The following is a 15,340-nucleotide window of genomic DNA, read 5'->3' as shown; positions in this document are numbered from 1 at the left end:
ACTGTTGTTGACTTAGGGAGAGGTTGGAAGAAGCTGAAGAGGAGGGCTACCCCATAGGAAGACCAGCAGTCTTAACTAACCTGAACACCTGAGATCTCTCAGACACTGATCCACCAGCTAGGCAGCATACAAGAGCTGGTAAGAGGCCCCGGCACATAACAGCAGAGGACTGCCTGATCTAGCCTCAGTAGGAGAAGATGTGCCTAACCATTGAGGCCCCCGCGTGGGGGGGGGGGGTCTGCTTGGGTGGGGTGGGAGCATCCTCTTCAGGAAAGAATGTGATGAGGAACTGTGGGGGGGGGAATGACTGGATTGTAAAAAAAAATAAATATAAGTATATTTTAAAAAGAAAGTGTGTTGTGGAAAGATCTTGGAGACAGGGAAGAAGGGGTGGTTGCAAGCCAGTGCCATTCAAGATTCTCCTATTATATGAGAAGCCTCTAGGAAGAAACCACAGTATTGACCACAGTAAACTGGACCACAGACCATGCACCAAGGCCACAACTGCCTTAGTACAGTGGCTTTGCTGTAGAGCTGAGAAAGTAGCAGAGAACAAGTTTGGGATTTACCTGAGCTCTGGCTCTTGTGGAATGCTGAGCATTCTCAGTTAACAACTGGGTTTTAGATTTCTCCTGGAAGCAGCTGTTCATGTATGCAGGGAAGAGCTAAGATCCCCTGTTTTGCCCAAGCTGCACAGCGTATAACTTACAAGAAAGGAGGAGCTAAAGGAATGAGAAAGAAACTGCAAATTATTTTTTATTATAAAAACATGCTTTGTGTTTCATCTGTTTCCATGGGCATTATCAGAGAGCTTTTGCCTACTCTTGAAGAGCCTTGCTCATACATTGTGACATAATGAAAGCATTCCTTATCTATTATCAGCTAGCCACTAATTTAGTGTCTGTGTGCAATTAGATTTGGCTTCAAACAGGAATCATTTCTCAGCAGGATTACTCAATAGATGACTTTATTGTCTCTGTTCCCTTCGTGGTCCCTTTACTTGGACACAAGGGAAAAGGCTACTGCTGGGCAAATACCAGTCCCCCAGAGGAGTTAAAGAAGTGACTAATAGTATCCTCTGGGGGTTTCTTACTAGCTCCGCCTACTCTTTGAAAAAAAGAGAAAGAAGACTCTAAGGGTGATAGCTGTAAAAAAAAATGCTAACTAACTAACTAATAAGGGAAGCCTTCGAGCCCTGTTAGCTGTGGAATTCAGACTCCAAGAACATGCTTTCTTTCATTCTGAAATACCAGTCTCCAAGCAGCCCCCAAGCTCATTGCCCTCCCATATGTAAGGAAAGAGAGCTTGAGCACCAAGCATTCTTTTTAAATTGACAACAGCATTGTTAAAGATATAACTGTGGCTTGCAAACACCTGCTCAGCCTCCCACACCCTGCAAGCATGTACAAGTATAGTCCTTCAGCAAGCACAGGTCTATTTCTCAATTGCTTTAACAGGTAAAAACTGGCAGAGTTTCCTGGCAGAACATGTGCTCTAATTGTCTGTCTAGCTGATACCTGTTCTGAGCTGTTCTAAGTGGATTTATTATAAAGCTCTCCTATGATCATCTAACCCTGAAGCATTCCAGTGGACTTGCTTTGAACATGTGGTGGTTTCACAGACCATATAGAATGAAATGGAGATTTACAGGCAAAGTTAGAGGAGGAAGCACTCAGTTGTTGCTACTGTCTTCCCAACACCCTGCCTGGGCAGAACAGGTGTATGTAAAGGTGACGCTTACTTCAGGAGACAGCGCCCAAGGGAGCTGCAAGTTGGAGCATGTGGCAAGGTTTTAAGAAGTGAGGTATAAGATTCCAAAGTTTTTAGTTAAGTGCAGATAAGCATCCACATGCTTCGGTTTCTCAGCAGAAACTTGTGAAAATGTCTTAAGAGACCGCTGAAAATGGCCAGGAAATGTGTCTGCCTCTCCATAGGGTTTTGCTTCCTCCTGTTAAGTGCCCTCCCAGAATAGCTTCAGGATTCTGAGCCAGATGATAAAATAAAACAGTCAGTAGCTTTACATTCAAAGGCTGTGCTTATTTACTGATTGTAAGTGTTTTGCACTCAGATGAGGTCGTAGAAACAGTCAGACATCCAGACTCCTGTTTGATTTGTAACTTGACAGAAGCAAGGGCTGGGGTAGGCTCTGATTTCACCAAGTCGCCCCCCCTCCACCTCCCCCGTGCGGCCACTTTCTCTTTGTGCCCATTAACATTCTGAGCAAGGAAAAAAGAACTGTTTTTCTAGGAGTTGATAGAATGTTTATGCTGACCATCCAATTGAATTTGAATTTCAGGACACTGTGCCTCCTCAGAAACAGGAGGGTTTGATTGGTCAGTATAATTGCACAGTGGAAAAGGAGCCTGAAGACCTGGAACTTGAGGGATCCAGTTCTTTCCAAACCCTGCACTGCTCCAGAATATTTTATAAGGTTCCACATGTGATGACATGCTCCAGAAACTGGTAACACAGTAGATGCTTCTGCCAGGAGACGTGGAACTGGATACCTTTGCTCATCAGGAAGAGAGAGAGGTACCTGGGTCCTCAGACCTTTGTCTCTTTTAGGGTAGGATGGCTCTAATAAACCAGACCTTGCAGAGGATGACTGTGTGTCTGTGTGCTGTGGGTGTGGTTTCCACTGGTGTGTCCTGGAGTCCCGGGGATGCAAGCATTACAGCTGTGCTTCCTCTTAGTTCCCCCTCTGTTTGAATGGCTGCTTAGCATGCATCAGGCTCTGGGTTCAACTTCCAAGCACTTCAAAAACTGAAGAAAAAAAATGAAAACTAAAAAATTAGAGCTGGTTTCTTATCTCTGACAAACTTTCGAAGCTCACTCACCCTTTCCTTGTGAGCCCTGTGCATGCGCATGAGACTATATCTTGTTATACATTTTAACATAACAGAGTTACATATTACTACAGATGGATGTACTTTTACATCTAAATTTACATGGGAGACATGGGCAAAAATAATTTGGAAAAGATTTTTCACAGGTCTTCCTTAGATGACAAAATCCATTTTACTAGGCTCTCTAGCCAAGTCTCACCCTTTTAGGGGCAGATACAATAAAAAGGATTCACATGATGAGTCTGTCCAGGGTGGGGCTGGGATGCATCTGGCAAGTGTCCTACTCTTGTCTAAGGTACCCAATTGCTGTGAAGGGTAGATGACTCAGCTGCTTATCTCCTGACACTTGGCCTGATCTATTAGGTATAAACACAGAATGGACTGCAGAAACTTGAGGGATGAAGTTTTGGCGAGGAATGTCAGCCCGGGCAGGTGAGGCATGACTTTACATCCATGCCCTTGAGGGATGCTAGCTTATTTTGGCAGGGAGACCAAGGTCACCTAGGGAGGCATCTGCTCACTTGGAAGAAATGTGAGTGTTGTCTGCAGCAGAATGACACAGAATATTTGGAAATATCTGAAGAAAAGATCAAAGCTTATGGATTTAATTACCCAATCCCACCTAATTAGCTGTGGCTGGGCTGTTCAAGTTGAGGACCATTGAAAGGCAGCTTCCCCTCGTTCTGTGAACTCCAGGGCATAGCTGCACCCTGCAGGCAAGGTTTCAGATCCTTATGGACAAGAAGTGATGACAGCTAGCTAGAGAGAGTTCAGGAAAAGTTAGTTAGCACTAGGAGGGTGAGACTGGTGGGGGCAGAGGCAAAGCTAAGAGATGGGGTTGTCCTCTGACTTGCACTGTGTTGTGTACTCTTGTGAACTAAATTTATGATTTTGTCACAATCTTTAGACACTACGTTGGCTGACTTTTAGTTCTCTTACAATGCAGATGTGTAAATGCTAAGATTTCTTCAGAAAATAATATTCTTTTCAGAGAGTTCTTTATATGTGACTGTTCAGGAACCATACTTGTCCTGAATCCATGTATGGCTCCCTGGGGCATGGTGCAGCTGTCCTGTCTACTAGTCTTGGGTATATTTCTGGGTGTGCCTGCTCTGTGGAGATGTAGAGAAGTGTCTGTGAGAGGCTTAGAGCTATAAGCCCCTACTGTCTTGGTAGAGTGAACATCCTGTGCCTTATAAGTAACTCAAATAAAGTAAGTCCTTAGCACCAACTTTCCTGAATTTTAGAAGCTGTAGCATTATTCTGTTACATGGATTTTTCAAATGTCACAATATGTTAAAGAACAAAACTTTTCCCCTAAAGTGCTTCTTTATAGGTGTCTGTTTGTTTGTTGTGTTTTTGCTAGTGACTATTAGTGACTAGAAGGGCAAAAAAAGATATTTTCATTTCCATTAGTGTGAACAAACCGCTGCAGGCAGAGAAGTGCTCCAGTAATGTGCTACTCGTGCAGCTGCACGGTCTTCTTTGCCTCCTCACTATGGCTGGTGTTCTGTAGGATTGTGGAATGGTAGATACTGATCAGGGGGTCCTGGCCCTGATACCTTTAGCCTGTATGGTTGAGATGTTGCCTCTGGCTTATTTTGTATGTCTTTCAGATATCTATGTGTATTAGTGTTGAACTTTTCTCAGCTGAGATCATTTGAGCTGAAGATAGTTCATTCTCAGAGGACCAAGTTTAAACATGTCATAACATATACATAATTACCTTTAATATAAGGATTTTGGTTAGTTTTATTTTAATAAAAAATAATAAAAAGGCATGCACTATATGGATGAGTGTTTTGTCTGCACAAATTTTTGTGTAACATTTCCATGCCTGATATCTGCAGAAGCCAGAAGAGGGCATCAGACTCCCTGGAACTGGAATACAGATGGTTGTGAGCTGCCACATGGGTACAGGGAACTTAACTGGGGTTCTCGAAGGAATAAGTGATTTTAACTACTGAGCCATCTGTCCAGTTCTCCCAATTATATATTCTTAATATAATATAATCTCCTATCTTTCAGGTTGAGATAGCCTCCATAATATGGTAATGCTGGCACAGTTCAAAATTCTTCACTAAGTCCCTGGGTGTTCTGCACGTTGTACTTATTGCTGGAAAACATCTGGGAACAACAACAACAAAAGACTTACTGTGTCCACTTACGATTCAGTACTAGAACATTCTTAGTCTGCAGTAAAACGACTGTGTGCTGTGTGTGATAGCCATTTGAATGGTTACTTTATTTAGAAAGTCCGAAACATATTAAGGCTATAAATTAATTTTTGAGAACATTTCACATGTCCAGAGAAGCAACTAAAGTGAGGCGAGGCCAGCCCGATTTCTCCTATTCTGAGGCTGTTTTCTCCAACATGCACATGCTTTCCCTGAAAACACTGATATCCATATAATTCTGTGATCTTGCAAAAGTCATAATTTGATTTAACAATGTTGATTTTCATAGCCATGACCAAACAAAGTAAACCTTTTCTGAGATCTAAGATAAAATTAGAGGTGATTTCCTCTTCATCTTAGTTCCTTAACATTCTAGTCTCAGATTCACACAGGAGAATGTGCAGAAATGCAATGTTTTAGAGAAGCAAGGCATTATTAACAACCAGCAGCCAAAGCTTCCAGGTTTTGACCCAATGTATTTAGAAATACTTTGGAAGCAAGAAGACCTAGTTACTGAGGTGAAGACCTCTGTTATTGAGGGTGTTTTGTTCTTACACTAGATTAATTCTTGGGGCTCTGAGATAATTAGTCCATACTGAGCTAGAATTGTCTCTACTGAAGCAACAACAGAACACAGTAGGTGCTCAGAGCATCCAAACAGTCATTCCACTCCCCACTGGGTCCCTTCTTGCCCTTCGTGTCACAAGCCAAATATAAGAAGTATAGTCCCCTAAAAATATCCCATTATGACAGTAGCCAGAACACTTTTCTCAACAAGGGAACAGTAGAGGCTGTGTGGTATTAAGTTGGAGGCTATGGGGGTATTAAGAATGGTGACTAGACTTTAAGTTATTAAAAGCCCAATACAACAACCCCCCCAAAAATAAAATAAAATAAGAAACAACACACCAAACTAGAACCAAATAAATACATATGTGCATGCATACACACTCACACCCCAAACAAACAGACAAAAGCAAAACAAATAAACAACATCAAAAACAAAAACCCCACAACTGGGGTATCCTTCATGAATTGGTCACCTACTCCTGAATATGAGGCCTGCGCTGGTATGCCCAGTATCATTGTATTGGAGTAAATGATTTTCAGTCTCCCAGCAGATAGATAGTTAAGCTGAGGATCTTTACCTGAGTAGCTAGGTTTACATTCATCCATTCATTTTTTAATAAAGTAAAACAAAAGCTATTACACTGAAGTTGGACAAGGCTGAACCCACAGGGAAAAAAAAAGAATCTAAGAAAAGACACAAGAATCAGATATTTATTCAATTGCATACTCAGGGATCATGTAAAAACTCTAAACTGGAAGCCATAATTTAAGCACAAAGAACCTGATGCAGACCAGGGCCTGCTGGTTTAGTCTCTCTGAGTTCACATAAGCTTTACTTATGAGGATTTATAGATCTCTGTCTCCTCAGTATCCTCCATCCCCTCTGGCTCTTACAGTCTTTCTGCCTTCTTTTCCTATTTTTGTAGGTCAGACATGTCTTAGGCTATTGCTAGTACTCTTAGTTACCTTCTAGAACGTGACAGTAAGACTCTATTGCAGAAGACACCACACATGTGAGTCATGGAATATGAAGATATCAAGCTGGTATTTACATGAAAACTTCATCTGTACTGATGACTGGCTTCCTAGTGCTGAAGGGTGTTAGGAAAGCTATAGAAGGAGAAAAGAAGTCATCATTCTTAATCAGGTATAAACCCTGGTAGCTACAATAATGACTATCATGACAAGATCAGCCCTCAGCTATAGTGGTGACATAAGTGCTGTGGGAATAATCAACCTTTTTTTTTTTTTTTTTAGTCCAAGGCCTGCTCCGTGAGATGTCAACCTGTCACTGTTAATTAGGCCAAGAACCTGTGGCTATACAAGTCATAGGCCCTAGAAGAGTATTAAATACTATTATTTTGCTAAATGGCTATAATAGTAAAATGGCTCCTGATTGTTATACTCATAGTTCAGTGCATTGGTCAACCCTTATCAGAAAGAAGATTCTTTGTGACAAAGATGACAGTTACCACAAAAGCATTCAACTGGTCAGTCTGTTGAAAATAAGAGATTAGGGAGCTCTCAGCCCTAAATGGGTTTCATGTATCACCTCCTGCCTGCCAAGGCTCAGAGATCCTCAAGAAAGAGGGTATAGAAATACTGTACAAGCCAGTGGTGATATATATATATTTTTAATATAAAACTATAATTTATAATAAATTACATTATTTTATTTATATTTTATATTCACATTTATGATTTACATAATGTTATATTATATTTGCATATCATTTACATTTATATTTATATTTTATTTTATAATGAAACATGCTGTTATAATAATATATAATATATTATATAATATATGCTATAATATGTTATAATATATAATATGTATAGAATTATATATATTATACATAATATGTAGAATGAAGTTCTGTTGCTCTAGAGAACTCTGGCTAATATAGATAGTGTGCATAAGACCTAGGCATGCTGAAGCCCAACCAAATCCCAGTATGGAAGGGAAAAGATGGGCACAAAGTCTCACAGTAGCTGAGACAGCCCTACACCAAACACTACATGAGCCACACATCCTGGATTAGATGGAATGAGGAAGGTGGAGAAAGGGATCCAAGATGGCTGATTAGGGAGCTGAATCTGCAAGTAGTCAGAGGAGAAATGTGAATAGAATTAAAGTGCAGTATATGAAATTCCCAAAGAATTAATAGAAATATTGTTCCTTTTTAAAAGATTGGGCCCTTTTGCTTTTTTATGCTACACTGTGAAAACTATGTACTTATCTAACATATGGGCAAATGTTTCCATTGGCAGCTTGTCTTTTTAAATCCTTAAGTAGTAACTTTTGCTGAGTAAAGTATATTAGTTTTGATCAAATCAATCTGTGGTTGTTAGGGTTTATTTTTATCATTTAAAAAATATGTGTATGTTTGTGTGTATGTGTGTACATGTGCACATGAGGGCAGGTACCAGCCAAATCCAGGAGAAGGTGTCAGATCTCCTACAGCTGGATTTACAGGGAGATGTGAGCTACCAGACATAGGTGCTGTGAGCTGACCTTGGTCCTCTGTATGGACAGTAGGTGGTCCTAACCACTGCGGTTTCTTTTCAGTCCTTCTCATTTTAGTTTTAGTTTATGTGACATGTTTAAGAACTCATTACTTTGCTGAGGGCATAAGGGCCCTCTTTCATGCTTTTCTTCAGCAGCTTTTAAATTTTTTTTTATGTTTTTCTTTGTGCAGGTTGTGATTCCAAGGTTGATTTTGCATAAATTGTGAGGTTATGTTGAGATCACATGGAGGTTCACTTGAATGTCTATTTCAACTTTGTTTGGTAAGATGACAGCCTTCCCTCATTAAGTGTTCTTTATACCTTTGTCAAACATCAGCTGGTCCTTTTATTATAGTTCTTGTTGGACTCAATGTTCTGGAATAGGGAGCTATGCTTAGCACTCTGCTCTTGACATACCTTTCTAACAAGATTTTGGGTTCAGGAGTGCTATTTAATCTATAACATTCCTTATTGGTAATTCATATTACATACTTGCTCTTCGTTGGTAATTCTTGCTCATTTCAGACCAGCAGAGTTTCCATTTGGTACAACCAAACATAGATAACAAAACTACAAGCTTAATAAAGAACTGAAATGTCTACAGAGTTGTAGGTCTTTGCAGAGAACGTGTCTCCTAAGGATAGTCTACATCCCCTAGAGTGAAATCTGGAGATCATAACCAACCACCTCTGCATTTCAAATAGCCTCTGGACCCAACCTACCCAAGGAGCATTGCTTCCTTGTTAACTCTTACATGACCATGCATGAGTTTTCTCTATCATCTCCTGCAGCTTGGCCAGGACTACTTCCTTGTTCACAACTGTACTCCAGGTTTTCATTTTACTCTGTTGTATCATAGTATAGCCTACCAGACAAAATATTCTACTATTCTACTTTTCTGAAGCTTTTTTTTTTTTGAGATTTATTTTTATTATGTGTGTGAATGTCTGTGTGCAGTGCCTGTGATGGCCACAAGAAGGCATCATATCCCCTTGGAACCAGAGTTAAAATATTGTTCTGAGCTGCCCAACCGGTGCTAAGAATCAAATCAGGGTTCTTTGGAAGAGCAACCAGTGTTCTAAATTATTGACCCACCTCTCAGCCCTATGTCCTACATTTTCCACAGTTGTTTGTAGATTTTGATTTGTCCTTTCAGACTAAGCTTATTGATGAACTTGGTGCTTTACGGAAGCCTCTGCACAAAGGTTCAAGGTGTGGTATTTGCTCTAGTAAGTGAAAAGGAATTTTTCTTGCTTATTTCTTCAACCAGAGAAAATTTGTCTGTCTCCACCCCTACCCTCTTGAAACATGATCTTACTTAGCCCAAACTGCCCTCAAACACACTATGAACCTGAGGGTGACCTTGAACTTCTGATCATCCTGGCTATGCCTCCCAAATTCTGGAATTGCAAGCATGTGCAACCATGCCTGGTTTAGACTGACTTATGAAGGATGGTTCTTTTATCTTTCTTCAGTCCTTTGGCCTCCAATAGTTCTATCATCAAAGCTCTGAGGAAAAAAATATACAGACACCTGCAAATAAAGTGATTATAGGTTTATTGGTTTTTAAATTTTGCTTCTGATTAAAGATAAGTGATACCTAATCTCTTTATACTTAAAAAGAAGTTATCCTGATAAACAAAAATTAGGCTATGCTTCTGAGCAGTAACAATAAAAAAGTTGAGGGGGAAACAAAGAAAATAATAGAATTTATAATAATAGCCAAAATAAAATACTTTGAAATAATTTAACCAAAAATCTATCCACAAAAACCATGAATATTGTAAAAACACATTTAAGTCAGAAACAAAGAAAATTGTGTCCCATAATCACAGATTGAAAGATTTGGTATTGTTAATTTAATCTATAGCTAACATCAAAATAGTGAATTCTATCAAAATCATATGTATGCTCAGTGCAAAGTCAATCAAAATACCAATGATATGTTCAAAAAAACATCAAACTTCATTAAAAAAAGAACCATAAGTCAACAAAACAACCGTCAAAAAGAGCAGATTGGGATCATTCATGCTTACTGATTTCAAAGCTTACTATAAAGCTGTATGGTGCTGGTGCACAGACAGACATGAGGACAAACAGAATTCATTTAAAAATGCAGAGATAAATCCTCAAAAAAGGGGTCTAAATATTCTTAACAAGACATCAAGGTATCAAGACCATTCAAAAGGTGAAGGGCACTGTTCTAAAAGAATGCTAAGAAAATGGGGTCTGTATGTACAAGGGAAATATGTTATACTTCACATCATATTGAAAGTTAACTGAAACAGAACAAAGAGGAACTAAAACTAAAACTTATTTTGTTAGAAAAGATGGGGGAAACTTTATGGTTGGATTGGATAATAATTTTTTGACTTTGCACCAAAATCACAGTCAACCAAGAGAAAATAATTCTATAATAACAAATGCCTAATTTTAAAACAGGCAAAAGGCTTGTATAGATAATTATTTTCTATCCAATGTATGTGTGATACACTATATTGCTCACTATTGGTACAAATCAGAAGCTCTGTGGGTAAAGCACTTGCTACAAAAGTGTGAGAATTCTAGTTTGAACCCCCTGCCCCAAACCCATCAAGCCTGGCATCATAGCTTATGAATCACAGTGTTCTTCTATGATATTGGAGGCAGAGACTGGAAAATTCCCAACCAGCTAGCCTGTACGAAGCTCAGGAGTGAGTAGCAAGAGATATATTCCCATTCAAAGGAAGAAGGCAAGGACCAATACCTGATATTGTCCTCAGACTTCCACACACATGCCAATGCACATGTGTGCCAATATTCACACAAACCAGTATATGCATACATCACACAGATACATACACACAAACACATCTTAAAGTACAATTAAAAAACGAAAAGTAAAACAGCTCAGAAATGACACACATTAGTGAGGATATGGAAATGGAATGGTGGTGGTGGTTGGTGGGGAAGTAAATGTTATAAATGCAGAGGAAAGAATATGGCAGTCACTCAAGAAATTACACATAGAACAACCACATGAGCCATAATCCCTTTCTGTGACTCGGATATTTGTACAAAATTTTCATACAATCATATGTATGAAATGATGGAAACAATATAAGTATCTAGATAGTGGGTGGATGAATAAACAAAATAGAATATTACTTTAGAATATGAAATGTCTACAACAGGAGATTTATAGACAGAAGAAAGAGAATGGTAATTTTCAGGGACCAGAGGAAGAGGGAACTAGGGGAGAAGGTTTAGTAGCTCTGAAGATAGTGAAGTGATAGCTGTCTGTGCAGCAATTCAAATGAATTTAATGCCACTGAAACATGTACTTAGTAATGGTTAAAATGGTAAGTTTCATATTATGTGTATTTTATTTCAATTTTTCAAACAATCATCCTGTCGTGGTGCAGGATGTCATTGTGTTTTGGGTGTAGTCTGCTAATGCAGCATTCAGTCTGTGACCGCTCTGGAGATCAGTCCAAGTATAACTGATGACACTCAGATTTAATGGGAGGCCATGGGAAATAATAGGAGCCACTGGCTCATTCTAAAGAAAGCAGATTCACTTGAAAAATAGGGTGGAGGAGGAGGAGGAGGAGGAGGAGGAGGAGGAGGAGGAGGAGGAGGAGGAGGAGGAGGAGGAGGAGGAGATGCAGTCATAAAACCTTGTCCTAAACACATGATTATTGTATTAAATTCCCCTAACCATGAGCTCTGGTTACAGCAGCTCTTTGCCCATGTCTGGAACTCTATCTTGTGGTCAAAACAGAAAAATCTGTAAAAAATGATGACGCTATATATGTGTGTGTGTGTGTGTCTGTGTGTGTGTATGCAGTATATATATAATATATATATTTATATATTTATTGCATGTAGGCAAAAAGAGGCCAAATTTTTAAAATCACATCAAAATTCTTAAAAATAGCTACCCTTGCCTGACACCCTCAGAAGTTAGACCTTAACTGCCTTATGGCTTTGACTCATGGCCCTGCTTTTCTGTGGGCTCCATTTTGGATCACAGAACTGTAAGGTTGCAAAGTGGGTATGTCTTATAAATATCCAAATTACAGCATTAAATCTGCATGAATGATTTTTTCCCTTCATAATAATAATGTCAAGACTGTTATTACACTTGACTCTGTGGGGATTGGAAGTGGTTTTTAGAAGGGAAGCTCCAGCTCTAGGCTCTTTCAAAAGCCCCATTCCCATGTATTTGCTGGAAACTTTGAAAACCGCATTCCTTTTTGCATGCCTTTCAGCAATGTGATCCCTCCCAATCAGAATGTTTCCCAGACCACCTCATCAACCATGCTTGAGAAGGAATGTGACCACTAGGGGCTAGTGCATTGGGGAATAGGTTCTGTTCCCATGCTGTGTAGAACAGGAAGGGAATGTCTTCCTTCTCCTTCTCCTTCTCCTTCTCCTTCTCCTTCTCCTTCTCCTTCTCCTTCTCCTTCTCCTTCTCCTTCTCCTTCTCCTTCTCCTTCTCCTTCTCCTTCTCCTTCTCCTTCTCCTCCTCCTCCTCCTCCTCCTCCTCCTCCTCCTCCTCCTCCTCCTTCTTTTTCCTTCTCCTTCTTCTTCTTCTTCTTCTTCTTCTTCTTCTTCTTCTTCTTCTTCTTCTTCTTCTTCTTCTTCTTCTTCTTCTTCTTCTTCTTCTTCTTCCTGCTGCTGCTGCTGCTGCTGCTGCTGCTGCTGATGTGTTTCTTCTGAGAATATTTTGTTAACTCCTAGAATATGTCAAAGAATTTAAAGGGTCTAATGGATTCAATAGTTCACAATCTAACCTAGAAGGGAGTAACAACAAACTTGTGATGATTGGGATACCAAATTCTGTGTAGAGTTGCTGAAGTTGGTCTGGATTTTAGGTTGACAGTCTTCTGACAAATGTCAGTGAAATCCACATATATATCTATCAATAATTAGACAAAAGGAAATCAACTACAAGAACAGAACAGTTCTTCTTCACTTCAACATTTGTTGTTAAAAAGAAGGGGAGGGGATTAATTTTTGAAAGCCCTAGAAGGAGTTTTGAATATTAAAAGATTGAAATTGGATGATTTATTTAAGAAAAATTCTATAAAGTAAATAATAACAAAGAAAGAATATCTAACAAATAGAACTAAATGGCTTGTTAAATTATTGTGCCCCATCAAATGCACTCCTTTAATTGTTGTGGTGACAACAGTGGTCCTTGTGAACTGGGTACTAAGTGGGCACCAGACTCTGGATTGGCTCTTCTTTGCCCTCATTTCCATCTCAAAGTTCAAGAAGTGAAAGGACCTTGACAGAATGAGGTGAGATGTTGGGAATGGCAATGTTTAAGAGGAGGTGACATTTGGTAGACAGGACCACATAGACATTTAAACCAATAACTTATCATTCTATACAAACTAATCATATTCCTTTCTTGTCTGAAATTGTAAAGTAAAATCATGTAAAAATGTTATCAGGAACTTCCAATGAATTTGGTAGGAAAAGTGTGCTTAATAGAAAATGAACTGAAGATAGGCTTGGAGGTCTATGTGTAAAATAATGAGTCCAGCTTTGCTAAAAAAATTTTTAAAAAAATTTTAAAAAATGAGCACCTGGCAATATTTTGCACCTTCCCTAGATATCATCATAAGTTGGTCCTGAACACTTAACAGATTGGCTGCTATGGGTTACATACATAATCCATGGTGTCTAGTTCTCAGCCTTTATCCTGACCACCATTGTGAAGTACATTTTTTTTTAAACATATTGTACTGTAGTTCTATGACTGGCAACTTTTTTATCTGAAAGTATTTCTTTTTCTTTAACACAATAATTAGCTAAGTGTAATCTTCGTTCAGCAATGATTTCCTCGTAGCACTAAGATATTCCATTGTCTCTGGCCTCCTTCAGTTGAGGAATCCTGTTTTTAATCTGACCATGTTTTCTCTGTGGCTAGTTTTATGACTTCCTCTCTCCCATTACTGTTTTAAATGTTTCCCTGAACAGAAGTATTTTTAAACTTTCTGGTTGATATAGTGAGACTCTTTTTTTTGAGTGTTTTTATTTGATTTGGAAGTTTGGGGGGGACTTTCTATTTAAAATATTATTTCACTCTGCTTTTGTCTTTTGCTTTTTATTCTTCTTATATAGCTTATCAACTAAAGACATGACATGTAGCCAGATCATGTAGAAAAAAAAAAAACTTAGTGTGACTTGACTAAATAAGAAAAATTATTTATTTATTTATTTATTTATTTATTTATTTATTTATTTATTTATGTTTTTGCACAGATTGGCGGCCTCTCAGCTTTCAGTTCTGCATATATCAGCTTCACCACTTGTACCCCATCCATGTTCTGCACAGAAGACTGGAAAGGAAACGGTCAAACTTCTAAAAACTATTTTTATTTCTATTTTGTTGGACAGAAGTATGTTATTTGGGTAATAATTTTACACTGGGCAAATAGGAATTCTTTGTTGTTTTCTAGTGGAAATAATGCTATCCAAAATAAATCAGAACTATGTGAGTAAAGATGTGAGGATTTGTGTGGTATTGGTAGATAGGTAGATGGTAGATAGGTAGATGGTCTATAGGTAGATGATTGGAAGTTTGGTAGATTGGGAGATAGATAGATGGTGAATTGGGAGTTTGGTAGATTGGGAGATAGATAGATGTTGGATAGGTAGATTGGGAAATAGGTAGATGACTGATAGGCAGATGGTAGATAGGTAGATTGGGAGTTTGGTAGATTGGTAGATAGGTAGACGGTAGATTGGGAGTTTGGTAGATTGGGAGATAGCTAGATGGTAGATAGGTAGATGAGAGATAGGTAGAAGGGGAGATAGGTAGATAGGAGGTAGGTAGATGGAAGATAGGTAGATGGTTGATGGTAGATGCTGTGAGTGGCTTTGCACAGCATCTTGAATCACTCAGTACTGCTTTTATGTCATTCCCCTTTAAGTCTTACTTCCTCAAATATACATTCCTTCTTCACTTATGCCTAATGTGAGATGTAAACCAAATATACATTATTATTAATTTTATTAATAACAATATTCTACTTATTAAAAATATTCATTCTGATAACTATTGTTTCTTCACTGATTTTTTACAAACTTTTTCTAAGCTGCCCATTTTCCTTTCAAATGACTTATCTGTCTTATTGGAATTTATTATTTTTTTAATAACCTAAGAATTTTATAATTTATGGCATACATATTTTTATTATTTCAATTTCCTCAGATTTGCTGTTTCTACTTATTCATCAT

General features: G+C 38.6%; 1 long non-coding RNA gene across 1 annotated transcript; it reads left to right on the top strand.

Moving 5' to 3' along the window:
* The first annotated feature begins 2,293 nt into the window (after positions 1-2,293).
* On the top strand, positions 2,294-15,136 carry Gm41423. Its single transcript, XR_875932.1, has 3 exons — positions 2,294-2,532; positions 8,296-8,386; positions 14,363-15,136. It is a non-coding gene; the product is annotated as a predicted gene, 41423 (long non-coding RNA).
* Positions 15,137-15,340: the final 204 nt, after the last annotated feature.

The sequence above is a fragment of the Mus musculus genome, chromosome 16, assembly GCF_000001635.26.
Source record: "Mus musculus strain C57BL/6J chromosome 16, GRCm38.p6 C57BL/6J".
Lineage (NCBI taxonomy): Eukaryota > Metazoa > Chordata > Mammalia > Rodentia > Muridae > Mus > Mus musculus.
Note: the sequence above shows the minus strand (reverse complement) of the source record. Positions and strands in the feature narration are given on the sequence as shown.